This window comes from Rhinoderma darwinii, chromosome 7 (assembly GCF_050947455.1).
Source record: "Rhinoderma darwinii isolate aRhiDar2 chromosome 7, aRhiDar2.hap1, whole genome shotgun sequence".
Classification (NCBI taxonomy): domain Eukaryota; kingdom Metazoa; phylum Chordata; class Amphibia; order Anura; family Rhinodermatidae; genus Rhinoderma; species Rhinoderma darwinii.
In genome coordinates, this window is record NC_134693.1 from 28178517 (window position 1) to 28205162 (window position 26646).

General features: G+C 42.0%; 1 protein-coding gene across 1 annotated transcript in view; it reads right to left on the bottom strand.

Moving 5' to 3' along the window:
- KIAA0040 (KIAA0040 ortholog) overlaps positions 1-25546 on the bottom strand; it is a 109812-nt gene extending 84266 nt beyond the window's left edge. The window contains exons 1-2 of the mRNA XM_075833069.1: positions 25400-25546; positions 4588-4644 (exon numbers count right to left, since the gene is read on the bottom strand). The gene's annotated coding sequence lies outside the window, so the exon portion shown is untranslated. The remainder of the gene's footprint in view (positions 1-4587; positions 4645-25399) is intronic.
- Positions 25547-26646: the final 1100 nt, after the last annotated feature.

Below are 26646 nucleotides of genomic sequence, written 5' to 3' on the forward strand. Positions count from 1 at the left end.
ACATGCTAAACATGTCCATACGGCTAAATAAGACCAAGTAAATGGGGGAGGAATCCTCCAGCTCACCGATCCTATGTCCGAGCCCGGACAGCGCACGGATCCTCGTGGCGGCACACGATGAAGATCAAAGCAGAAAAAGAGAAACTTGATCCAGCGGTGGGTTTAAAAGGAAGTAATATTCCAACACATAAGGTGCGGTATACATTTTTTTAAACACAAGTCTATGGGTAACGTACAGAGATTATAGACTATAATTTATCGACTATATTGGTATCCGTTTAACATGTACATCATGAACAGGGTCTGGAGAGTTCATAACGTATACCATTAAACTCTATGATGACGGATTCCACTGTTAAGGCATCGCCACAGCCTATGTTTAACATATAGATCTTTCCAGCGTATACATTTACGCTGTCATATGTAACACCATTTCTGGCCATTATATGACTTGTATTCTGCGGTTTTTAGCAGCTTTTCCCTCTGCAGACTCGATCTCTAATGCTCGGTCTCCCTGAGCTAGTGGGTGGAGTCTAACGGCTATTAAAGGAACAGTGTCACCAAAATTTTTTTTTAATATCAGTTTTATGTTAGTGTTTTATTAAAAACGTTTGTATTAATTTGTGTGTTTGTGTGTTACTTTTTTTTATTTTTACACTTTTTCTTCCCTATGGGGGCTGCCATTTTTTTTTCCATTTCTCTATGTGTCGATTAACCGACACATACAGACATGGAATACGGCAGCTCCAGTCCCATAGGGAATGCGAACGGGGCCCGTTCCATCCACTATGGTGTACTCCGTCTGTGTGGGAACGGCGCATGCGCCGCTCCCACACAGTCCAATTTGAAATGCGCGCCGTCCGGCGCCATTTTCCTGTGGACCGGAAGTCGCGGCCGGACAGTAAGATTACTACTTCCGGTCGCAGCTTCCGGACTTGTGCACATGGAGCAGCGGCAGCAGACGGAGCGGACGGACCGGAGGGAGCGGCGGCGACTGGAGCAGGTAAGTGATTTCTATGTATGTTCGTGTTTCAGTGTGTGTTTACTAGTGTATGTTAACCTACTACACTGTGTGTTAGCTCAAAAAATGGCGACACACAGTGTAGGAGGTTAGACCGTTCAATCCCCTCGTTTCTCCCGGCACTAGCCAGGATAAAGGAGGGGGGGGGGGGATTCTGAGAGCTCACTAGAGCGTGGGATTTTTTCCCAATTTTGCAGCATAAAGCAATGTGGTTGCAATGCTGCAATTTTGGGAATTGCTCCATCTAGTGACCAGCAATGGGAAATATTATAAATTAGAATCCAATTGAATCCAATTTATAATATTTCCTGACTCGTGAAAAAAAAAATAAAAATTAGAACAATGTTTAATCACCCACACACTAATTGTTTAACTAAAAAAAAAAAATACTTTTTTTGCTAACAACACATTCCCTTTAAGTCTGCCATACACAGCACACATAGGGAAGAAAACTTCCTTCTCCCTAATCTCTCTGTAGCACACCCTCAAAACAGCAGAAACATGGATGACAGCATACAGCAATACTGAGCAGTGTAGCTGTGAATCCAGCACTGGGGTGATATATAACTCTTAAGGCCTTATTCACACGGACATATCCGTTTTGCGTGCGCAAAAAATGCTGCGTTTTGCGCGTGCAAAAGGTCCGTGTGGCCACAGCATATGGTGCGTGATTTTCGCGCAGCCGGCATCATTATGACACTCTGGTTTTATGTTTACAAACAGAAAAGCACGTGGTGCTTTTCTGTTTTCATTCATTTATTTTACTACTATAGCGCTTCCGTGTGCACTTCAATGGGTGCGTGCTGCATGAAACACGGCCAAATATAGGACATGCCGTGAGTTTTACGCAGCACACATGTGTGCTGCGTGAAATTCACTGACAGTCTGAACGGTCCCATTCATTAACATAGGTCCGTGCGACACGCGTGAAAATCACGCACGTATCACGGACGTATACCACATTCGTGTGAATAAGGACTTAGGGTATGTTCACACGGATAACAAAATACGGCTGAAAATACGGAGCTGTTTTCAAGGGAAAACAGCTCCTGATTTTTCAGCCGTTTTTTTAATCAAAGTAGCGTTTTTCGCTGCGTTTTTTACGCCCATTATTGAGTCAATGAAAAAGGGCTCCAAAAACAGCTCAAGAAGTGACATGCACTTCTTTTTACGGGGCGTCTGTTTACGCGCCGTTTTTTTGAAAATGAGGCTTAAAAAAACGTCCCGTCGGAACAGAACGCCGTATTTTCCATTGAAATCAATGGGCAGATGTTTGTAGGCATTCGCTTCCAATTTTTCAGCCGTTTTTCGGGACGTTTACGGCTCGAAAAATGGCTGAAATTTGCCCGTGTCAACATACCCTTACTGGAAGCTGCAGCAGTTTCTCTGTGTGTCTGCCTTTCTCTCACTCGATGATAGTCCATCTTGTCTTGAAGAGACGGATTGAGCAGTAAATTCAGAGTAAGGGTATGTTCACATGGCCTATTTTCGGCCGTTTTTCGGACCCGTAAACAGATGAAAAACGGCCGTAAAATCGGAAGCAGAACGCCTCCAAACATCTGCCCGTTGCTTTTAATGGGAAAAACCGTGTTCTGTCCCGACGGGCCGTTTTTTTGAGCTGCCGTTTTCAAAAAGAAGTGCAGGTCACTTCTTGGGACTTTTTGGAGCCATTTTTCATAGAGTCTATGGAAAACAGCTCCGAAAACGGCCGTAAGAAATGAAGCGAAAAACGCAGCGAAAATCGCGAGAGGCTTAAAAAAACGTCTGAAAATGAGGAGCTGTTTTCCCTTGAAAAAAGCTCCGTATTTTCAGACGTTTTTGGTTAAGCGTGTGAACATACCCTTAGTGAACAGTTAGGGAAATCCGCAGCAGACATTTACTCCATTGGTTTACACACCTTTTTAGTTATGTTCGTACAGACGTGGCGGAAAACTCAGCTGCGGACCATAGGCTGCGGTGTGGAATTTGGTGTCCGCAGCATACACTGGCTGTTGCGGACTTGTTGTGGACTTGTTGCGGAATTTCTCCATTGTCTTCAATGGAGTTTCAAAATTCCGCAATGAAATCCGCAGATGTTATGTGTGTTGCGTTGTGGATTGGTTTTACGAACAGGATATTTCTTCATTCTGGATGGACCTATTTGTTTCGAGGTCTATAGCCAGACTGAGATGAAATGTTTTAAAAGACAGCAGGATGTACTCTTCGGCTGGGTTCACACGAGCACATTAACGTCCGTAATGGACGGACGTATTTCGGCCGGAAGTCCCGGACCGAACACAGTGCAGGGAGCCGGGTTCCTAGCATCATAGTTATGTACGATGCTAGGAGTCCCTGCCTCGCTGCAGGACAACTGTCCCGTACTGTAATCATGTTTTCAGTACGGGACAGTAGTTCCACGGAGAGGCAGGGACTCCTAGCGTCGTACATAACTATGATGCTAGGAGCCCAGCTCCCTGCACTGTGTTCGGTCCGGGACTTCCGGCCGACATACGTCCGTCCATTACGGACGTTAATGTGCTCGTGTGAACCCAGCCTTCCCCTGAATACGCAACGGCTAATCCGCAGCAAATTACGGCACATTTTAGGCAAAGTCGCAACGGAATCTGCAACGCAGATTATGTGCGGCATTGATGCGGACAGTGTCTACAGAAATACATTATGTCTGGCCATGCCCTTAGGAGAGGCCTGATAAGTGGAGAAAGAGGCATTTTTCTCTAATACGATATATTATAATGTTTTTTATATTCGCTTGTGCTATTGATTTATGCAGATTGTTAAAAAGTTAGTGACCATTTAAAAAAGCGGAAAATACATTTTTAGAGAGTTTTTAACTTCATTTTCTATTGATTTTATCTCTATAGAAGTAAATTGGCAAAAAATGTAATACAAAACACCATATCTAGAGCAGGCTGTTTTTAGGAGAAAATTGCAGCATGGCCTAGAATCACTAGAAAATCCCAGCAAACAAAACTGAAATGTGTGATTGGGAACTTAATCAATTTCTATTCACTGACATCACATATCTGGCTTCTGCCGTATTAAAATTCATGGTAAAGACACAAAAAAACGCCTTGTGGGCACCTACACAGTTTTGAAACTGTTTTGGGTGCTCCAATGCATCTAAAAAAATATGAAGTTACTTTGCAAATAGTTTTGATAAAAAATATTCTGCTATTTTTTGTATAGAGCTCCTGGGCAAACCTTTGTGTCTCCCATAGGTTACGCCTTTCCATCTGCTTTTTACCAACCCTATAGATAGAAGAAGAGGAGTGGTCAAATAAAAGGGGTAACACATAACTGCAGGATCAAAGTACTCATCGGGTTTGTTATGAGTCTGTAACCATGATAACACATAGGTCTGCATAGGAGCTGTATACACAAAACAGTATGATATTTGTAATGAAAATTAGCTTAATTGTTTATTTTAGATGCATTGGTGCAATAATAAAAAAAATGGTTTCAAAAGTGCCTAGCCTTTATGGTTTACAATAGTTCTGTAATCTTCTACGTCTGACAAACTCAGCTCCTTCATCTGTACGCAATGATGGACCATCTTTGCCACTTACCTATATGTAACAATTTCAATATTATATTCAGTGAGGCATGAGATGGCTGTTTCACCCCTGTGAAATGAGAAAATAATATAATTAAACTTAGACTTACAATTTGATATTGTTCTGTATCGTATTGTTATTCCATTCGTTAACAATGCACACGAGGCTACTGCTGTAATAATGCCAGAAAAGGTTCCTGTGTGAATGCAACCTAATCATAAAGCAACCTCTAACATTTAACCAGGTGCTTCTGAAAGGTTCTATCACTTTTGTTAACACAGTTTGTACTGAATGAATATACAGTATCTGTCTGTCTATCTATCTATCTATCTATCTATCTATCTATCTATCTATCTATCTATCTATCTATCTATCTATCTATCTATCTATCTATCTATCTATCTATCTATCTATCTATCTATCTATCTATCTATCTATCTATCCAATAAACAACACAAAAGTTTGAACAGCACATTCCAACAAAATGAAACAAAACATGAAAGAAAATAGTGACAGCACACAGTGAACACTAATGCCACCTAAGCCACTAAATATAAATAAATATGCATTACTGCTAAATCTACTTACAATAGGGAGGCTCTTAGCGCACATTTTGATCAAATTGTGTGAGCCCACCTGCCACGACAAGGCAACCACTATGAGGTGGGAACCTATGCTGCACATACACCCAGAACTGAGACTAAACCTACATATTCTAGGGGATGGTAGGAACCAGCATTAAACTATTTAAAATCACCCAGAGCAGAATGGGAGGAGTGTAAGATCAAAAAATGGAGGAAGTCACTAACCCCACATATATGCAATACATAAGAGACAAGATTGTTTGATCAGCACATCCAGCAAAATGAAACAAAACATGTATACAGGAGCAAGAACGCCTGTGACTGCAAATTTATACAGCACAAAAGAAAATGGCGACAGCACACTGCGAACACTAATGGAATCTAAGCCTCTAAGTATAAATATGCATTACTGCTAAATCTACTTACAATAAAGAGGTTCTTAGCGCACATTTTGATCAAATTGTGTAAGCCCATCTATCTATCTATCTATCTATCTATCTATCTATCTATCTATCTATCTATCTATCTATCTATCTATCTATCTATCTATCTATCTATCTATCTATCTATCTAGAAAAGGCAGAAGAAAAGTCCAGCGACGTACGGTGAGTAAAAGGAAGTCCTGGTTTCCACTTTATTTAGGCAGTCAATGACATGTAACACACGGGAGGAAGAACGCAATATAGGTGGTCATCCAAAGGCAGATAATAGAAGCCTACGCGTTTCGAATACACACAGTATTCTTAGTCATGGCTGATATCTATCTATCTATCTATCTATCTATCTATCTATCTATCTATCTATCTATCTATCTATCTATCTATCTATCTATCTATCTATCTATCTATCTATCTATCTATCTATCTATCTATCATCTATCTTTACAGGGGCATACATAGAAATTATAGGACCCCATGGCAAAAAGTCAGATTTAGACCGCTCCAAGTCCCACCTCCCAAAAAAATACATATATTGCAACTAAAATAATCAGAACATAATGGCCATAAGACCACGGATCCGACGGTGTTGGAGCAGCGGGTGATAGAATAGGTGAGTATTGTTTTTTTTATCCACTTTTCCGCTATTTTTTTTAAAGGGTTTATCCAGTGATGTAAAATTGTTGACCTATCCATAGAGATGTGTATGCAATGAAGAAGAAGAAGCAGCGCTTGCCGGAGCGCCCAGGCCCTTTCAAACAGCTGATCGTCAGGGGTGATGAAAGTTGGACCCTCACTGATCAGGTATTGATGGCCTATCCTCTATAGCAGTGTTCTTGAACCATTGGCTCTCCAGCCAGGTGCGTAGTAGCCTAGGGGCTGTAGAAGTAGCACTTTCAGCCAGTCTCTCGAGCCTGGGGGGGCCCAGGGGCTTCAAGCTAAGCCTCTGCCTAAGGGCCCATTCACATGAGCGTGAATAACGTCCATGCGCTACGCGTGGAAATCACGCGCAGCACACGGACCCATTGATTTAAATGGGGCCGTTCACACATGTGTGAGTTTTCACGCAGCGAGAGTCCGCTGCATGAAACTTACTGCATGTATCCTAATTGGTGCGTTTTCACGCACCTAGCCATCCATTGAAGTCAATGGGTGCGTGAAAACCATGCACCGCGCACGGATGCACTTCCATGTGCGGTGTGTGATTTGCGCATCAATTCAATTTTAAAAAAAGATGTGCTTTGCGAGTGCGTGAAAAACGCATTCCACTCGCAAAGCACACTGATGCATAACGCAACACACATGGACCAGATTTACACGCGTTTTCACACACGTGAATCTGATACGCTTGTGTGAATGTAGCCTTAAACAGCAGCCTGTAGTCTGTTGATGGCGTTAACTAATTTTAATTAGCGTACACTTTATGTTTCTTTCGTTAATTAAAATCACCCCTTATAAAGGTTTCCGTGGCAAATAATGAGGTTTGCAAAATTGCACTGGACAAACTAATTTCTTAAAGGATCCTTGAGTATATCTTATATTTCCAGCTGTCATTCAGCAAATGGGTGAGAGATTGTACAAAACTGAGTTTCCTCCTAAAAAGAATGTGTATTTTTTATGACAGACATAGAGTTTTTGTTTACCAACTGAATTCAACAATATGACAGCATTGTGACAAGTGAATTTGAAATGCTGATGTCAAAACTTCGTAAATGTCAAATCCATGTCAAAACTTGCTGTAAAATTGACAAATTCTGAAAGCGAATTGGCAGGACAGAAGACAGGTAACAGTACGTCTCATCTCACAGTCACACAATCTGATCACTATTTCCTCAACAAGAGCCGGTCTGGCCCAAAAATATGAGATTGTTGGTAAACCAGCATTAAGAATGGCCCAGCTGAATGAGCAAATCTAGAGCGGTGGATGGGATTTAACATGGTGAACATATTTTATCTGACAATGCATAGATTAGATCAGGGGTAGGCAACCTTTTTTGTATGGTGTACCGATGAAAAAATAAATAAAAATGTACTCCTACTCTGTGTGCCACGCAAACATGAAAGTCAGGGCTGCACTGCATGTAAGAGAGACTGCAGCTACTAAACGCCAGCTTGGCGGTGAACATAGGAAAGACCATGGCTACTGAACACCAGCTTGAGGGGATGCTCATCAGAGAGAGAGCTGCCAACTTTTACTAACTTTTGCCTTTACAGAGTGGCTGCTGAACCCAGTCCTTGCGGTGCTGATCAACCTGAGAGAGTAGCGCTTCATTATGCACTTGGTGAAGCTGAACTCTACAAGAAGAACCGTGCAGCATTGTGTGCTTTCCAAATGTTGAGCAACAACAAACACAATGAAGCGCTGCTCTCTCACCTGGTGATCAGTGCCGCCAAGCGCATAATGAAGCTCCGAGCTCTCCCTGTGTTCAGCGCTGCCAAGCACGCAACGGCGCTGGAAACCAGGAGAGGGAAGTGTGCCTGAAAACCGTGCCCCATGTGCCGGCTGTGGCACCAATGCCACAGGTTGCAGACCCCTGGCTTAGATTTTCTGCAGATTCCAACAATACTGGTGAATCTACTAAGAAGAATCTAATGTGTATGTCAAGTTGTAGATGGACAAATTATTGAACTAATGAACTTTATTGATGCGGAGAAGCCCAACCATAAACAAGGGTTAATGAGTTCAACTTATTAAAGAACGACTTTCCAAAATGTTGCTGTTGCAAAACTTACCCATTGTACATGTTATTGTGTTTTAGTTATATCAATACATACAGGCTTTGGAGTTATACCGAGTATGTACTGTTTGTGAACCCAATCTGTCACCAGATCTATATGTGTGGGCGTTTAAGTGCACACAAGTTATACAATTGTATTGGTATTTACCTGGCAGGTAATTTGTGTCTAGTATTTGTTTAGCTTATGTTGCATTGTCGAAATGTCAGCTTTTATCTGAAGATGAGTCCAGTCATGAAATACACTGTTCCAAAAGGCAGAAAATTCTATTTAAACAAGTTGCCTTTAAAGAAACGCTAACACTATTGTTATATACTGATAAATGATACATCAAATGCTAGGCTATAATCAAAGTTTACAAAGTTTAAAAATCACTTTTACATTTCTTATTGGGGAATCCTGAGTTAGGCCTCATGCAACGAACGTGTTTTTGTGGCCGCAATTCACCCGCAAATCTGGGGGTGAATTGCAGACCCATTCATTTCTATAGGCCCATGCACATGACCGTGGTTTTACGGTCGTGTGCATGAGGCCTTAGGCCTTGTTCTCACAGAGTTTTTTTGCAGGCAGAAAAATTTGCCTCAAAATTCCTTCAGGAATTTTGAGGCAAATTTTGATCTGCCTGCAATTTCTTGCCGCGATTTTCCCGGCATTTTTCATGGCCATTGAGCGCCGCAGGCAAAAAAACGCAGTGAAAAAAGTTTTCTCTACCTCCCATTGATTTAAATGGGAGGTCAGAGGTGGAACCGCATCAAAAAAGAGAATGCCACTTTATTTTACAGCGACGGAAAAAAAAATGCCTCTGCAACCCAATGAAATTATTTTTTGCAACTGATTCCGACGCAGCTTCCGCGTCAAAATTATCTTAGAAAAACTCAATGTGAACTGGCCCTTAAAGAGGATCTCTCACTAGTTTATTAATGACTTATCTCCTAACAACTCTAATAGGCGCTATGCTGCTGATAACTACTGTGTACATTTTTTTTTCAAAAAACATTTATTAGTTGCAAAGTTATGTGCATTTTTGTAATAATAGCCAAATAGGAGGTGACTCTCTTTTCACTCAGGGTGTGTAATGTTTTCTGTATCACACTGTCCAATCAGCATCATACAGTTCTCTTCTTCCGAGCCCAGCAACACAGTGTGATCATATAGTATACAGCTTTGATTCCCGACTGTGTTTTCAACTGGTGATATCTCCGGTTGTTTCACAGCTAGAACTGCAAAACTCATCTTTCATATGCCACTAGAACCACTGTTCTAGGTAGTCCACAGCCGGAGATATGGCTGTTTTAAGTGATACCCCTTCCCTCCGGCCTCAGTCTCTCACACTGTGCGAAGCAGCTTCATGCTGATAGGACAGCGTCAGAGGCTGTGAGGAGGCTCCACCTGAGGAGAATCACTGGTGTTGACACCCACTTGTCTAGTCTGTAGACTCATTTGCATATTCTGAAAAAAATCTCATAACTTTTAAAATAATACACGTTTTGGGACACAATTTTCACTAGCATTATCAGTGTGACAGCGCCTATTAGATTAGCTAGGAGATAGGGCATGACTAAACTAGTCACAGATCCTCTTTAATGGAAGAGGTTTCCTATTCAGGATCCTCATCTATTAGCCAGAGTGAAAAGCAGCTACAAAGATCATTGTGGCACATCCATGAGGTACTGAACAGCCCATTGTTTTCAATGAGAAGTATGTAATGCCTCATTTCTCCTGTGGTGGCACTGCACGGAAACTAAACACCTCCAGACTGAGGCCTCTAGCTGGCGGAGGTGTCCTTTTGGCCCTCTCTTTAATCCAGCTCTTAGCTAGAAAGCCTAGGTTTACCTAGGCTTCCATTAACTCCAGATAAAAATTGGAAATAGGACCTCCTCAAACTTGAAGTGTTTAACCCCAACTATATGATACATATCAATACATATTTGTACATGTAAATAGGTTTCTGAGCACATTTTCCCACCATGGTATTTTCCAGACAAAATTAAGCTCTACTTGGCAATAAAGGGTCAGATGTGAAAGAGATTTAATACTTTTCGTTCAGCTGCAAGGTCACAATGAGTCTACAGCAGCTGCAAATTCTGCCTACGAACTCCTACTGATATTATGTGACGTTGTATGTTCTAGTAGATATGCCGACCCTTGTAAACTAAATAACATTTTGTGTTGGAAAAATTCAATTTAAAGGTATCCATTCACTTTCAATAGCTGTCAGCCAAGTGCTCGTTTGGCCGCTAACTATTCCTGAACAAACTACTCGTACACATGCACACTCGGCACGGTTGAGCGTCCACGTATTTTCAGTGGGGAGAGGGGAATAAGTCGCTACCAGACACCTCTGATCGGGTGTTGGAAATTAACATGCTTGATCCTACTTTCCCCCAACATCATCTGTCGGAGGAGAGTTGGGAAGCCCCCATACACATTACATGGTCGACGGTCTCACCAAAACCGGCCGGTTTGGACGACATTAATCTAACAGTTATGGGGGAAGGGATTTAGGAACTTGTTCCCACACACAATAAGGGGTTTATGACACTGTCATAAACTGCTGCATAGTGGAGGCTCTGAATACTGTGACCTCTCCCATCCTTAGGATCGGCTGGTTTAGGTCTCAGCCACCCATGGAATGGTGACCACTACTAATTTGGGAATCATGGCTGTTAATACAGACGGGTAACCTGAGGCTCCCTGACTCCAATGCAAAATCTGTTACGGGGCCCTCATCATGTGTGATTTACAGTACTGGTCTCCTTACTTAGGACAGTTTGATCTTTGGGCCACCTCAAACTCTAAAACCTGTGTGCGACCAAAACCTCTGCAGCTCCTATGGGAATGCCCCTGACTATAGTTCAACTGTAAGCCTGGGTATTTGCTTTTGTTTAGACTTCCTTTGTGTAGTGTTTCTTATCTCAGTTTTTGCGTAATTTCAAGGCAACGCTGTGATAATGATATCAGGAAGGACACTTTTAACTAACGTTAACCCACAAGTGTTTAGACATAGTCTATGTGTGTGTAAAACGATATTTACCTACTCCTATATTAAGATGAATTTACTCATACAGATTAATTTTATTACCATATTGTTAAATGTAAAAAATTTAACATTTGTGTTCAAAATTGGTCCAGTCCTAGTACTCATGATAATTGTAATAAAGTAGGCTTCTATTTTGTGCTTGTAACAATGTGACTTGTAAATGCCCTTTAGCTTTTAGGATTATAGCACAGATGTCATTATTTTGCTCCCCTCTTGAACTTTTTTATTAATGAAAATTTCAAAAAGAGAAATTTTGAAAATTCAATGTCTTATAAGCATGGCACTGTTTAATTTAGGGGAGATGTGGACGGGCATAGGTCCACCGATTATTGGCTGGGATCCGGTCCGGTAGCCCCACATATAAAGTTCCCCCTGTGTGTAGATTGGGCTTCTTTGGTGCCCAGCATCAGGTTTGCCTACCCACCCAACTGTTGATTGAACTTTTTTTTATGATATTTTTTATTCTGAATGTTGCGTCATTTTTTGTTTAAGTCACAGCTGGCAGTTGACACATTTATAGTGGAGTTGAGGTCAACAGGCATCAACATGCTGCCAGGCCCCCCGGTTCTTGTCATAGGATATCGGTGCATATTGATGTTATTGTATAATTAATAAAAACTGTGGAATGATTCAGAATTAATATTCTGATCATGGAAACATATTGTAACATTCATTGGTAGGTGTTAGGGCAGGTTCAGACGTGGTGGAATTGCTGTGGAATTCCGCTGCGGACAGTTCGCAGTGGAATTCTCCAGTGGCCGTTTTTTACATTTGTTTCTATACATTTTTAGGAAAGTTCGTTCAGACGTTGCGGAAAACTCCGCTGCGGACCATAGGCTGCGGTGCAGAATTTGCCCTCCGCATCATGCACTGTCTCTTGCGGAGAAGAAGCGGAATTTCACTGCGTATTTCAACCTTTGCAATGCAAAAACTGAAATCTGTGGCAAGTCCGCTGTCTTTTCTGCAACGTCTGAATTACCTGTCAAATATGCAAATGTTGGTGCAGATTCGTTGCATAATTGCCCCAAATCTGCACCAACATTTGCAGGAAAAAAACTCCGCCACGTCTGAGCGTGCCCTTAGGCTACGTTCACAGGTAGAAAAATTGCTGCGGATTCTCTGTGCAGAATCGCAGGCGGATGAAGCTTCATCCAGACTGCAGCAATCACATGGAATAAAATGTCACGCCAGGAGTTTGTCGGAACAGAGACCAGCCAGGGAGCAGGTGGACAGATCTACGGGAGAGCCAGAGGAGAGGAGTATGATCTTTTCTTTATCCGCTCTGCTGTTCTCCGCAGCAGTAAATCTGACAGAAAATTTGCATCAAGTTAAACATGATTTTTGTGCGTATTTTCTGCTGGAATTCCCTGCGAAGTCTGGATCGGATTTTATGCGGAATTTTCTATGAAATAGGAAATGTTCTATCGTAGCAGCATATCTATTATAACGAAAACTAATATTTTTATGTATGTACAAATTTGATCAATGATAATTGTATCATTTATCACTGGTTATATTAGAAGTGGTAATAATTGTTACTATCCCTCGGAAATGAACCAATCATATTGCTACGTGTAAACGAGTCGTAATAGGGAATTTGTTTAAATATCATGTGCATTGTGGGGAAACACGGGTACTTTTTACATATTAGTTCAGAGCTGACGCTCCAAATTGCACATCATACCTTTTGTTTGGAAAACTTCAAGCATTGCAGATTATAGACCTTTTGCAGCAATACAGCCTAATAACAGTGAAGGAAGTAACCTTTTAAAAAGCAAGAAGATTTCAGCAGATAAACAGTCATGCTATACCGGGTAATTGAATGTGGGTTACTACAGATGTAGCCATCTTTAACTTGACTCTGATAACTTGCTGCAGCGTGATATCACACAATAAAAGCCATTGAAAAGTCATTGAAAAAGTCAAGATAAGAGATCTAGTCACTGTTTATTTAATGCGTTAAAAGTCAAGTTAAAGACGGCTACATCTGTATACTATACCATACTCTTTTCTCAGAAACCAAGGTGAATCTTTCTAGCAAGTATGACTGATAAAGTAAAAGCATGTTTAACTGCAGCAATTGACAATTAATAATCTCTTTCTATTTTAGAGGATTTACTGTAATTCATTTTCATAATGATGCATAATTCTTGTATTAGTCACATGTATACCCACCAAAAACCATTTATTGTGTGTATTAGGTCTCCCCACACGGCTCTGTTGGTGTGCTGCCGTATGGAACCTCTGTATAGCATTGTATTACAAGGATATTTTTCTCTACAAGAAAAGCTTCCAGTATAGAATACCGCCATTAATTTATTTTTCTATCGAAATCCATCAGAAAGACCCTCTGTATGCCTTCGTATGAAATCTGAGGCATATGGATGTACAGTAGGACCCCACAGAAGGGGCGTAGCTATAGGGGGTGCATATATATCAGTTGCACCCGGGCCCTGGTGCCTGTGAAGATCCAAAGCCCCATCTGCCATATAAGAAGATACCAGTATTATAAATAGCACCTGGTAGATGAGGGGCTCTGTTTTTCATTGATGCTTTTGAGCTTCAAGTTACGCCTCGAGCAACGTAATGCAGCGCGGTTATGCCATACTCTAGATAATTGCAATAAAGGGTAGCACTAACGTCTAAAACGATCAATCAGATGTACTAGCAAATATTATAAGCAACAGTCAGCGCCAGGCAAACCTGAACAGATGTCACAACCAATTTGGCTTGAACACATGGCAATCTGGGTAGGCAGGCTCGATGCTTGATAAGCCAATCCTGGGTAAATAGAGGGTGCAACCCTTTTGGCAAAACCCTTTTACAAGGTATGCGTGGTCTGACATTGGCTGGCTGATTTTGGAGCAGATGATGTGCTTTATACTGTAATTGAGCCAAATCCTCGAACGAAAAACTGTGGTTTATGAGAACACGCAAAAATGGTGGACAATGGGGGAATTTAAGAAGCCATTTGAGCAGTTTTGTGCCGTAAGAAAGTAGCAAATTATGCCGCATGTTGTATTTGTGCAATAATTTGTGATTTTTCTCTCCTCTTGGCATGAAAAATGGGCGACATTAACTGGGGGGGGGGGGGGGGGGGCGGGGGTTAGAAAGTTTCTGACAGATTTTGATGAACAGTAAAAATGTGTTTGTAACAGCCTGAGATGTAACGTTCAGCATTTCAGGAATTGGACATAAAGTCACATCAATTGTGGTCCACCGCAACATTCTGCTTAATGGTGGTACCACGTGAGATACTGTGCTTCACAGCACAAGATCAGAAAGATTAGAGCTCTTCATGTGCATGGTATGAATCATGTGTTGCAGAGAGATGTATGTGTAATGTAAGAGAAATGTAAGGCCAATGCCATCATTCTTTTTTATGTATTTTCATGTATGTATTGTTTACTACAGGTTTTATACTCGATACAGGAAATCTCTGCTGATACAGGTTCTGGTGAAACTGCCGATGGTCCATTGTGTAAGTAACTTTTTATGACGTAGAAATAAATGGGGTGTTTAAAAATAAATGTAAGGCTTTGTTGAGATCTGCGTCAGGGTCCCATTCTGACGTTCCATCGGAGCTTTGCGTCAGAACGGGACCCTGACTGAAACAAATGGATACCATAGGTTTCCGTTTGCATCACTATTGATTTTAAGGGTGACGGATCCAGTGCCAATGGTTTCTGTTTGTCTCAGTTGTGCAAGGGTTCCGTCGTTTTGATGGAATCAATAGCGTAGTCGACTACACTATTCATTTCGTCAAAACGACGGAACCCTTGCACAAAGGAGACAAACGGAAACCATTTGCATCGGATCCGTCACCATTGAAATCAATGGTAATGCAAACGGAAACCTACACAGTTTTTTGAAGGGCTTATACCATGTATTGATAATTGGAAGATTCCCTTCAGGGGCTTATCTGTAGGAGGGTGCAGAGGAAGCAGTTACACTTGGGCCCTGGTGCCTAAGGGGGCCTAAATGCCTCTCTACCACATATGAATACATCCATATTATAAGTGGTAAATGGTAGGTAGGGGGCCTTGTTACAGATTTTCCATTTGGTCCTAGGGGCTTAAAGTTACTCCTCTGATTCCCATCTGTAGTAGGTGAAGACTTCTTAAAGGGGTTTTCCAGTCCCAAAAAATTAATGGTCTATCCTCAGGATAGGCCATCATTATGTGATCAGTCGAGGTCCATCTCCCGGCACCCCCGCTGATCAGCTGTTTTGAAGGGGCTGTATCGCTCGTACGAGCGCTGCTTCCCCTTCATTACTACTTGCTCACTGTGAATCGTCGACACACTTGTAGCGGTGGTTCACAGTATTAAAAACTTCTCCCATTCAAGTGAGCCTCTGCTGCCATATTATAACTACATCCCAGGTCTACCCACTGGTCCGGAATGAAAGGTATAAACAGAGGTGGCTATTTTGGGCCTACATAGTGGTTATTACTTTGTATGTCCCACATTGGAGTGGATGGGGGAAATTATCACTAACTAACTGGAGGTCCAGTTCAAGTTAGAATTTATAGATTTGCTGATTTTAAAATCGGGGTCTGGATTATGACCTGATCCTTGATCACTAAAATGCCATTCTTGGGCTGCATTAAAATGATTCATATATTTATACATTGACATATTCCATCCCTTATGCTGCACGATGAAACAGAGTTCTGCTATTGATTGGTATGGTCTAGATAAATAGGATATGACATAGGCACTGTGGGATATGACATACAATGCTCGAAATGTAAAACTGAGACAAACATTACAATACTTAGTTACCAACATTTGAATCCTGAATCACATGACATGTAAACCCGCCCATTTTTGCTAAAACATGCCAGAAAAGCCCCTTTTAATGCAAAATTAGCAAAAAAGTGTCATGTTTTTCCACATTGGTTGAAACATCTATACTTATTAGTTTTTATCCTGCATCTGAACAGGGATTCTCTCTTTGGTGTTTTTTGAACCCCTGATTCATGCATCGACCCCTCAGACCCTGCACTAGGTATAACACGGGCATCAGTTTTGCCCAGAGTGTTCCTTTAACCAAATTAATTTTTTTTTATTAACTGCTCTGGGCCAAATGTACTGAAAATAAACCAAGCACCGGGGGAATGCATTTACCCAGTGCATTCTTATATGCACGCACAGCATGATTATCTAACAAGATATTTTTAATGAATTTTTGTGCTATGGTTCATGTGGGCACACACGCCAAGAAGAAAATATATTGAATTTGGAAAGATGTCAAATATCAGGTACACTGGAAGAGTTTATATGAGAATGACACATTGTGCTACAGGGCAGGTTGGCATTGTTGTTATTGGCACGGATCTGTGAGTGGGAGTTTATAGTGGAAGAAGTCATACTGCAGGGCAGAGTTGAGGTACATTGGCACTTTTTGTGTGTGGCTGATACAGAAATAGTCATTGTTATTGCAGGAATTAGGAATTGGCGGAGCGATCAGAGTTTAGAGCAGGCCGCCCGGCACAGCAGGGGGAGATGTATGTGCTGGGGGAAGTTTACGAGCCAATTACTTGTAACACCGAGCAGAGGAATGTGTGGAAGGAATCACACAATCGGGCAATGAGAAATTGCATTAATACTGTGTAGGAAAAGCCACAGTCTCCCCAGTTGTCATTTCTGCCTTTATGCCATTATGTCTTTATGATTTACAGTGAAACATGGACATTTGTGTTTACCAAAAGATTAAATGGGTTCATAAAAAATTCAGATTCCGCCTTTAATCCTGTACAGTCATAAACTCATCCAAAAAGATACATTATTAGTAGCACAATATAATCAGACACATACTCATTGTTGTACAATATATTCATAAATTACACTTTATTTAAAGAGATCCTGCCAGGTGCCTGAAAGAAGGAGCTATTCCGGAGTTGTCCTCTTCTCCGGTTTGGACAAACATCCCCCCATAACAAGTCCCCTGAACATGATCTAATCAGCTGTTATCACCTGGTGTAATCCAGATTAAGTATTACACATCACCCATTTAAATAAATGGGCCATCCGTGTAATGCACAGATGAGCTGTTCCTCCAAAAGAAAGCGTTTCTTCACTCCGGTTAACAGATGAGGGTACACCCCCCCCCCCACAACCTATAATAAGGCATATGTAGAGTCAACACCTTTGAGTTAAAGAGGTTTTCCAGTCTCTAAAGATTGATGACCTAAACTCAGGATAGGCCATCAATAGCTGATCGATTGGGTTAAATTCCCGGGACCCTGCCGATCAACTGTTTTGAATAGGGTGTGTGTCTACATAGTTCGGAACTTTTAGTCTCACACAAAAGCTAGGGCATCAACCCTATCCACCCTCATCCTCTGTGTCTTCAGTTACGTTGTTACTGAAGATTAGCTTTTTAGTGACTGAAAAGGTTGGAAACATTTAGGGTCCGTTCAAACGTGTTGGATTTGCATATTGCAAATTGCAAATTATTACATGATCCATGTGCTTGCTGCAGAAAAAAACCCATTCATATGCATGGAACATATTTTCAGTCTCAGACATTTCTGCAATAAATGTGCCACGTGTGAATACGCCCTTAGGCCTCATGGCTGTTCCCGTAATGCGGGCCCCATTTTCGGGCCATACTCCCATACAAAGTATGGGAGCACGGCCCGTAAAATACGAAAAGTAGGACATGCAACGTAATTCCCGGCACGGTTCTACGGCACGGACACCTATCCGCGGCCATTAGAACCGGGTGGGTCCGCAATTATGGAGATTTTTACGGTCGTGTGCATGGGGACTTAGGCCAGAATCACACACAGTTGATGCAGTTTCACAGCAGTTTTTTGAGCCAAACATAGGAGTGGACACAAAGTACATCAGAAATTTCTTTATACCTTTTATTGCCTTTGGATCCACCTCTGGCTTTGGCTCAAAGACTGAGACAAAAACTGCATCACAACGCTGTGTGTGATGGAGAGCCTGCCGGCAGGAAGATGCCACCTCCCCTAATAAAATAAATTACAAAGTTTCATATAGTCACACTATATATATGTACTACTTATTTATGCGGTATATATATATATATATATATATATATATATATATATATATATATATATATATATATATATATATATACCGCATAAATAAGTAGTACATATATATATAAAGACATAATGGCAGGTACGCGTTAACTTCCCCATGGTGAATAAATCAGATATAACAATCTGCATGTTCCTTTGTATTCAGTGAGAACATACCAATTTAATACTGGTTGCATTTCATTTGGGGAAATTACAACAATTACTAGAATGTATGCGGCCAAAGGTACATTTGAAAATCTACTTCTTAGTCAGTCAGCACAACACTGCAACACTTTGTCACGTTTAGTAGAATTCTGCATATGTTCGTTTTATGCAGGAAGCCACAAATATGAAAATCTGGTTGTTTTCTAGGTGATGCAGAAGGAACGCAACCTGGATGGTAAATGAAAATGGTCTGCAGTAAATCCACTGGTGCCGTAGAACTGACACTTTGTGACTTTAGTGACAGACGTGCAAAGATTGTGAAAAATGTCATGACTGTCACCAAGCAGCAGATGTTCATGACTTCAACTTCATAATTTTTTTTTTTAGGTCATCAAACATCTGTTTGTGCACATGGCCCCATATAGCTGAGTGACAGCTGGACTACGGAGAAAATACCAGGCACCCAAGGAAATCAGGAAGCCTATTACTCACTTGGATAAATACTCATTTGGATGATCATACTCAATTTCACACTCTGGCTGGGATCGGTTGAGGAAATCCTTATATAACCTCTTGTGCCTTAGATATGTTTTAACCTTATTAGTTGACATGACTTCCTGCAAGGTTTACTTTATACATTGCATCACAAAACCTCTTTTATTATCTTGATAGGGTTGCTGATTTTTGTTTACCCTTTGTTGCATATAAGGTGCTATGTACATGTCTAAATTTGTGTCCAGCGGACAGATAAGAGTCACATTATATCCAACGATTTATTTAATTCTAAATATTGTCACACATGACCCCACCTAATGCATTGATTTCCAATACATGGTTATTATCTAGGCATCATTGTAAATTCTTTGTCTTTATCATATCCAAAGGAAAGCAAACTATATTTAAAAGTATCTGTGGCGGTGTTTCTAGTAAAAATCAGACACTTGTTTCTAATCTCTGACAACCCCTTTGGGCCGGGTACCCACGTAGCGTAAACGCTGCGGAATTTTAGCAACGGAATTCTGTGCGGAAATTCCTCAGCATTTACAGTAGCAGCAAAGTGGATGAGATTCAGAAAATCTCATGCCCACGCTGCGGAAAAAAATGCAGGGTAATAAATAAATTGACCTGCGGTGCACAATTGAATTCCGCAGCATGTCAATTTATGCTGCGTTTTTGTTGATTTTTCCTTTGCGGGTTTTCCCCATTGAATTCAATGGGGATGCAAAACCTGCAACAGAAAGCCAAGTGTTACGTCTTTTGCGGCAGATTCGCAACTACGGAAAAAAACAACAACATACTTACCCAGAACACCCTCCTTCCTATTGCAGTCTGGCCTCCTGGGATGACGTTGCTTCCCATGTGACCGCTGCAGCCAATCACAGACTGTAGCGGCGGTCACATGGGATGATACATCATCCCAGGAGGCCGGCCTGGATGACGTCAGAGGTCCTGCCTCCTGGGATGACATTACATCCCGTGTGACCGCCGCTACAGCCAATCACAGGCTGCAGCGGTCACATGGGCTGCAGCGTCATCCAACGAGGCCGGACCGAACTGCACAGGAGGGACGCGTCACCATAAAAACGGCTTACGTAAGTATGAGCGGCTTTTATCGCTGCTATCCGCAGCGGAAATTCCCTCTGAAAAAACGCACCCCAGTGTCGGATATGCTGGGTGCAGTGGCGTAACTACCACAGTAGCAGCCGTAGCAGCTGCTTCGGGGCCCGCGGCATGGGGGGCCCGTGTCGCCCTGACAGGCACATTACATTATGTGCCAGGCCTGGCGGCACGGGCCCTCTCATCATGCCTAGGAGCATTACTAACACCGGAGGCCCGGTGCTAGTCACTTCACTGCACTGCCACATTTGAATAGGACGGCGATGCTGGGACCTGGATCAGGTGGTAGGAGCGCTCAGGCCGGAAGAGGATAGGGGGTGGAGCTAAAGGGAACGAATGACGCAAGACTTCGGGCGGAGGACAGTCAGGACTGCCGGAGTACTATCTCATAGGACGGGCGGAGGACGTGCAGACTGCAGAGGACAGGTAGATTAAGTTAAAAAGTTCATGGGAGAAGGGAGAAGTTTTTAGTTAGAAAAATCTGCCTCATAATTCCTTCCGTAATTTTAAGGCATATTTTGACCTGCCGGCAGAACACTTCCCACGTTTTTCGTTGCGGTTTTTTGTGGCGTTTTCCGCCCATCGGGCCGTGGGCAGAAAAACGCCGCGAAAAACGAATTTTCTGCCTGAAATTGTTGTCAATGGGAAGTCAGAGAGAGAAACGCCCGAAGAAAGGGCATTACGCTTCTTTTTCCCGCAGGCGCTTTTTACCGCTCGCAGGAAAAATCCCATGGATTTCAATGGGAGGCACTTTCTGACTTTTTTGCCACGGTTTCCGCGTTAAAAAACTCAGTGTGAACTCCCCCTAACACCTATACTGAAGCCTTAAGGTCCTGTTCACACAGAGTTTTTTTGCAGGCAGAAAAATCTGCCTCAAAATTCACGCGGTTTGCCGTGTTTTTTGCTGCGTTTTTCGGCTTCAGACATTGAGCGCCGCGGGCAAGTTTCTCTGCCTCTTATTGTCAATGGGAGGTCAGAGACGTAAACACTCGAAGATAGGGGCAAGTCGCTTGTTCCCGTGAGCGACTTTTAGCTCAGTTTTCGTCTGTTTTTTGACACGTTTTCCGACATGGCTTCCGCGTCAAAAAGCGTGCTGAAAAACTCAGTGTGAATTCCCCCTAACACATATACTGATGCCTGTCTGGCCCTGCCCTCTGCCACGTTATATAACTTCAAACTTCACACACATTACATTAAAGAAAGGGGTCCTCTGTGCATTTTATATTGATGGCCCATCCTTAGGATAGACCATCAATGGGGGTCTGTGATTGATGGGACCATAGTAGCGGCTGCTACGGGGCCTGCAGCATGAGGGGGCCCGTGCCACCCGCCGGCACGGCCCCCCACATGGCCGAAGGCTCCGCTATCAGCTGCTATGGCTGCTACAGTGCAACGCCACTGAAGGGGTTGTTCCTACAAAAGACATGCATCCCCTATCCACAGGATAGGGGATACATGTGTGATCGCTGGGACGCCAAGCGATGAGGAAAACGGGGTTACCGAAATTTCCCCGAAGTTCCCCATGACAAACCTCAGACTTCCGGGGTCTGTCAGCAGCTCCATAGAAATGACTTGCACACCTCTCGCGCTTGTGCGCATACGTGACCAGCGTGCCTTTCATTTTTATTGAACTGCGCAGACGCCGGAAGTCCGAGGTTTGTCATGGAGAACTTCGGGGGACTTTCGCTCCCCTGTTCTCCTTATCGCTGCCAGCGATCACACGTTTCCCCTATCCAGCGAGTGGTTCAGGTCATTAATAAACAGACGACTAGTTCTCCTCCGGAGGTGTGCTTGCTTTGTCAGTTAGGGCCTGTTCACATCATCGTTCGCTTTCCGTTCCGGGGTTTCGTCGGAGGTTTCCATTGGGTGAACCCCACAACGGAAAGTGAAAGTGAAACCACAGCTTCCATTTTAGACACCATTGATATCAATGATGACGGAAACATCGCTAATTGTTTCCGTTCATCACCATTCCGGCAGGTTTCCGTTTTAACAACGGAATCAATAGCGGAGTTGACTGCGCTATTGATTCCGTCGGGGTTCGCTGCGGGATGATTTTTGCCCAGATGGACGTCAATTGGGCTTCGACAGGTTGCAAGTTAGGTGGTTCGGGATCAAGGGCATTCATTGGAACCGAGTCTTGGCAGAGGTTCAGTTTTATGCCGGTTTTGACATGCCTCCTGATGGTTTGCTTTTGCATGTGGGGGTAATGACTTGGATATTAGGCCCTCTCAAGAGATTGTCCATGATATCAATCTGGATTTGTCGCGGCTGTGGGCTGCTTTCCCAGGCTTGCTAGTTATTTGGTCGGATATTGTGGATAGAAGTGCTTGGCTTCATACGAGGTCTGTGGATGGCCTGAAAAGGGCTCGGGCTAAGATTGATAAGGATGTCGCCCAATTGGTTCGCCGGGATGGCGGTTTTGTGGTGTGGCATCAGGGCATGGAGACGGCATCTCCGGTTTTTCTCAGGAGCGATGGGGTGCATCTTAATGCTATCTGCATTGATAATTGGTGTCTAAGTTTGCAGGATGGCTTGGAGCTAGCCCTTAAGGTGTGGTGGGACGAACAACAGTAAGGGGCACCGTAGTTTGTCTGTGGCGGGAGAAGGGGTCCATGAAGGCAGAAAATTTATGGTCAGGTGCACGAAAAAAGGGTCGTGCATCGGATTTGTTGTGAACATACAACAAGTGAAGTTCCTGGGAGTTTGGAGTCCCCAGGATCAGTTTGATAACTTCCATGTGGTGCTCTTAGGTCAGGTTTGGACAGTTAAGGGTAAAGAGATATACCTCACATACAAAGTAGGGGCGCCTTCAAGGATCTTTTACCCATAAGTTAGATGGGCTGTTTATATGGAAAGAGGAGAGTGAGAAATGTTTTGAAAAATGTTTTGATATTTTGCATGTAAATTTTGCATATGTAATGAGTTTCTTCTTATTAAGCTTATTTGTATCTATGGAAATTATTGTGTAATAAATGCAACTGCTATGGCCTTTCACCACAACAGTAGTCAGAGTTTTATTTATAAAGGAAGGGTGGTGGTCATTGCTCAGCCAAGTGACAGTCTTCGATCATTTAAAGTCATGACAGCTTTGCAGTATGGAGGATGCCAGATTATCAAATGTTTCTATATATATTTTCAATATCTATACAAAAATATTCCTAATTACCGTTAATTTGGAATATCTGACTCGTGTTGGTGCTGGTACACAGTGAGTAGGTAATGTGTACTTTACTGTTCTAAATATAGCTATCAAGCCTTGCAGTAGAATATATTACACCATCTACACAGGCACACTTGTTTTATACTACTACTACTTTTCTGTACATTCTTGCGCTCCCAGGGAGCTAAAGTGTTAACTCCTAGGCACAAGCAACCAGTTTTATTTTCGGCTCATGCACTCAGATTGCCCATATTTGGGATTAGTGGAATTTTTAACTTTAATGAGTGGGGGCGTAAAAGTTTTTCCTCTAAATTGTTATCACAGGGCTGTGCAGAAGCCCCAGGGAGAGCAAGTTCAATGCCTTCAGTGTCTTTATAATGAAGAGGGGAAAAGGGAGTTGTTTGTCATGCAAGAAGTTAGTGAAACAAGCACAGGCGTCTGTTTTTCCTTCTCATACACAGGAATTGTATACAAGGAGGCGGACGGATTATACCATACTGAGAGCGAACCTATGACGGATGCCAGGAAAATAGAGTCTCAACAAGAGGTATCCTCCGCCTCCATATCCCTATCCATGGGAATTTCTGCTGTCATGTATACACAGCGCAATGTGACTGAGCAGTATGTAAATATTAACCCTGTAGGTTAAGTTACCAGCTGCTGCAATATGCTGATGCCATGAGATAAGTGGCAATGTCAAACATGCTGTGAGGCTACAATCTGGAAACAAATAATAAAACATAGGCAATCATCTCATTAATATTTGTCTGAGCGGCTCTGATTAACACTGTTTTGGGAGAATCCTAAAGTATAGTTTTATCCTTCTGGTATCATCCGTGCATTACCAAAAGATGTTATAGAAAAATAATTTACATACTGTATCAACCTGAAGGAAGAGTTTCTATAGTTTAATATAAATTAAGCTAAAATAATAAAGCTCAAAATGTTATAGCTAGTATACATCCCATGCTAGTATGCATCATGGTAAAATTTGGTTTGCCGGATGCCCAGGATTTCCTGGCACCATTAATTGTTACATTCATTTGTATAGTACCTGCATCGCCTGCCAGTGCCCTATGATGCCGCAGGGATATGAGGCGTCCACCAACACCTGTGGTGGTGGTGGTGTTGTTATCATGATGCTCATCCATACAGGTTGTGTCCATATCTAACCATAAATGTCTTCCATGTATATAATGGACATAACCAGAATGGTTCCAGTATCATGAAAATAAACAACACCCCCCCACGGCCAATTATTTTTTCTATATTGAGACCGCATGTACTGACTGTATGAGCTAAGTGTAAATACACCCCCAACCCCAGGATGCAGACGGGATCCTTGACATGCCTGCTGAGGTACCGACCTGAAACATATACTAGGAGTTGTAAGCACTCTAGAACATGTGCTCTTGTATTTGAGTCCAATTCATATCAATCCATAGAATCCCTTTAAATCCATATACAAATCAACTACATTGAAATCAGTTAAGATGTATTCTGCCTTCCTTCAGGTGTCACTCTGCAGGCACATACCTGACCTACTCACAGCAAACCTATCATACACAGTCACGTCTGTAAACCAATAACCACTGTGTATACAAGGAGCGATAAACCTGTAGCAGTTTAGATCTAGGAATATAAAATAGCATGTTTCAGACTATGCTTCAATCCATAGTTTCACAACAGACGGTGAATCACAATATCTCTATTTCAGTCGATACCTGTATTGTTCTATCATAGCAATGGTGGTTATCATAAGCTAATGCAACACAAAAACAACATAAAAATAACATAACCAACAAAAAAAACCAAATGCTACATTTTCCAGATTTTAATGATTATGATATCATCCGAATACTTGCAAATCACAAAACACAGGGCCAAGACTGGTAACAATGTGTTCCATTTAGAAGAGGTGACTATGAATGATGGCAATGACAGCCAAAAAGTTATATGAGCTGCTATGGCACTAGAATGAAGCCTACAAGTCAAACTCTACTGTATAGAATAGAACTTACCTTGTTGGTGAAGATTAGATCCATACAGTACAGAAAACTTTGTAAAGTTAACTTTCCTTTCTCCGTAGATACTTCAAGGCTGTTTTTCTTCTACAAGGCTTTCAGTCTTCTTCTCATAGGTCTGCTCCGGTCCCCTCCCTTGCCTCTCCCCTGTACATTTCCTTCAGAGCTCCCCTCCCCTTGCTCTCTGGTACCTGTAGGCTCTTGTGAGTAATGCTGCCCTGTCTGACGCTTCCTTCTACTCTTTGTGTTGTGTGTATTTCTCATGCTTGTGCTTGCCATTGCATATCTGTAGATGGCTGCCAGCCAGAAGTCTTAAACTGATGTAACTTTCCTGAATTTACAGGGCTTGGCCGGGAAGAGACACATGAGGAACATCAACTGTAGCTTTTTAGTGGTAGTACAACTCAGTTTAACTTTACGAAGATGCCAAAATAATGTATGTTATATTTAGGACTCGGAGGAAGAAGAATGTAAATTCGAATAGAAATACGTTATGGGTCAGGGTACAAAAAATGTGTTCTGGATGGAATTTACCGTTTCAGAAAATGTCTCATCATGTCTGAGGAATAGGTCACACACGAGTACCTACAATACATGCTTGCTGGTTTATTTTCCTGGCATTGTGTACTTGAAAATGCTTTAAAATGTTTTATACATGTATCGCACAATGACTGACAAATTGGAAAATAGAAAATATCTCAAACTCTTTTTGATCCTTTCTGTCATCTTGATGTTATAGTACATCAAGGTTGTTCGAGCACCATTGCGGCAAGGTTATTGTCATGATCAATAATGGGAGTGCAGCCGAAACTATCTCAATTCGGGAAAACTCTGATTATTGTTTTTAACCTCTTCAGCGTTATTATGATTAAACCTAAACGCTACACTATACAAGGGTGAATCCCCTCGTACTGGTGATCTCCAGAGTCATTATAGAGTAAGGTCCGCAGGGCTGTCTCTTGTAAAGGCCAATAAGCCACCAAACAGAGTGTAAAGGTATATGTTATAAAAATAACAGTAAAAAAAGAAATAAATCATATAAAAGTATACTAAAACAAATAGCAAAATATGATTTTTCTAAAAATAAAATAGAACCATATCATATAAAATGACCGCCACATATTTGGTATCCCCATAACGAAAAACAACATTTACTATAAATATGCATACTTATTTTAGGACCTCATAAAAAAGAAGACCTCATATAGCTGCATTTTGATTTAAAAAATTAAATATAAACTCTA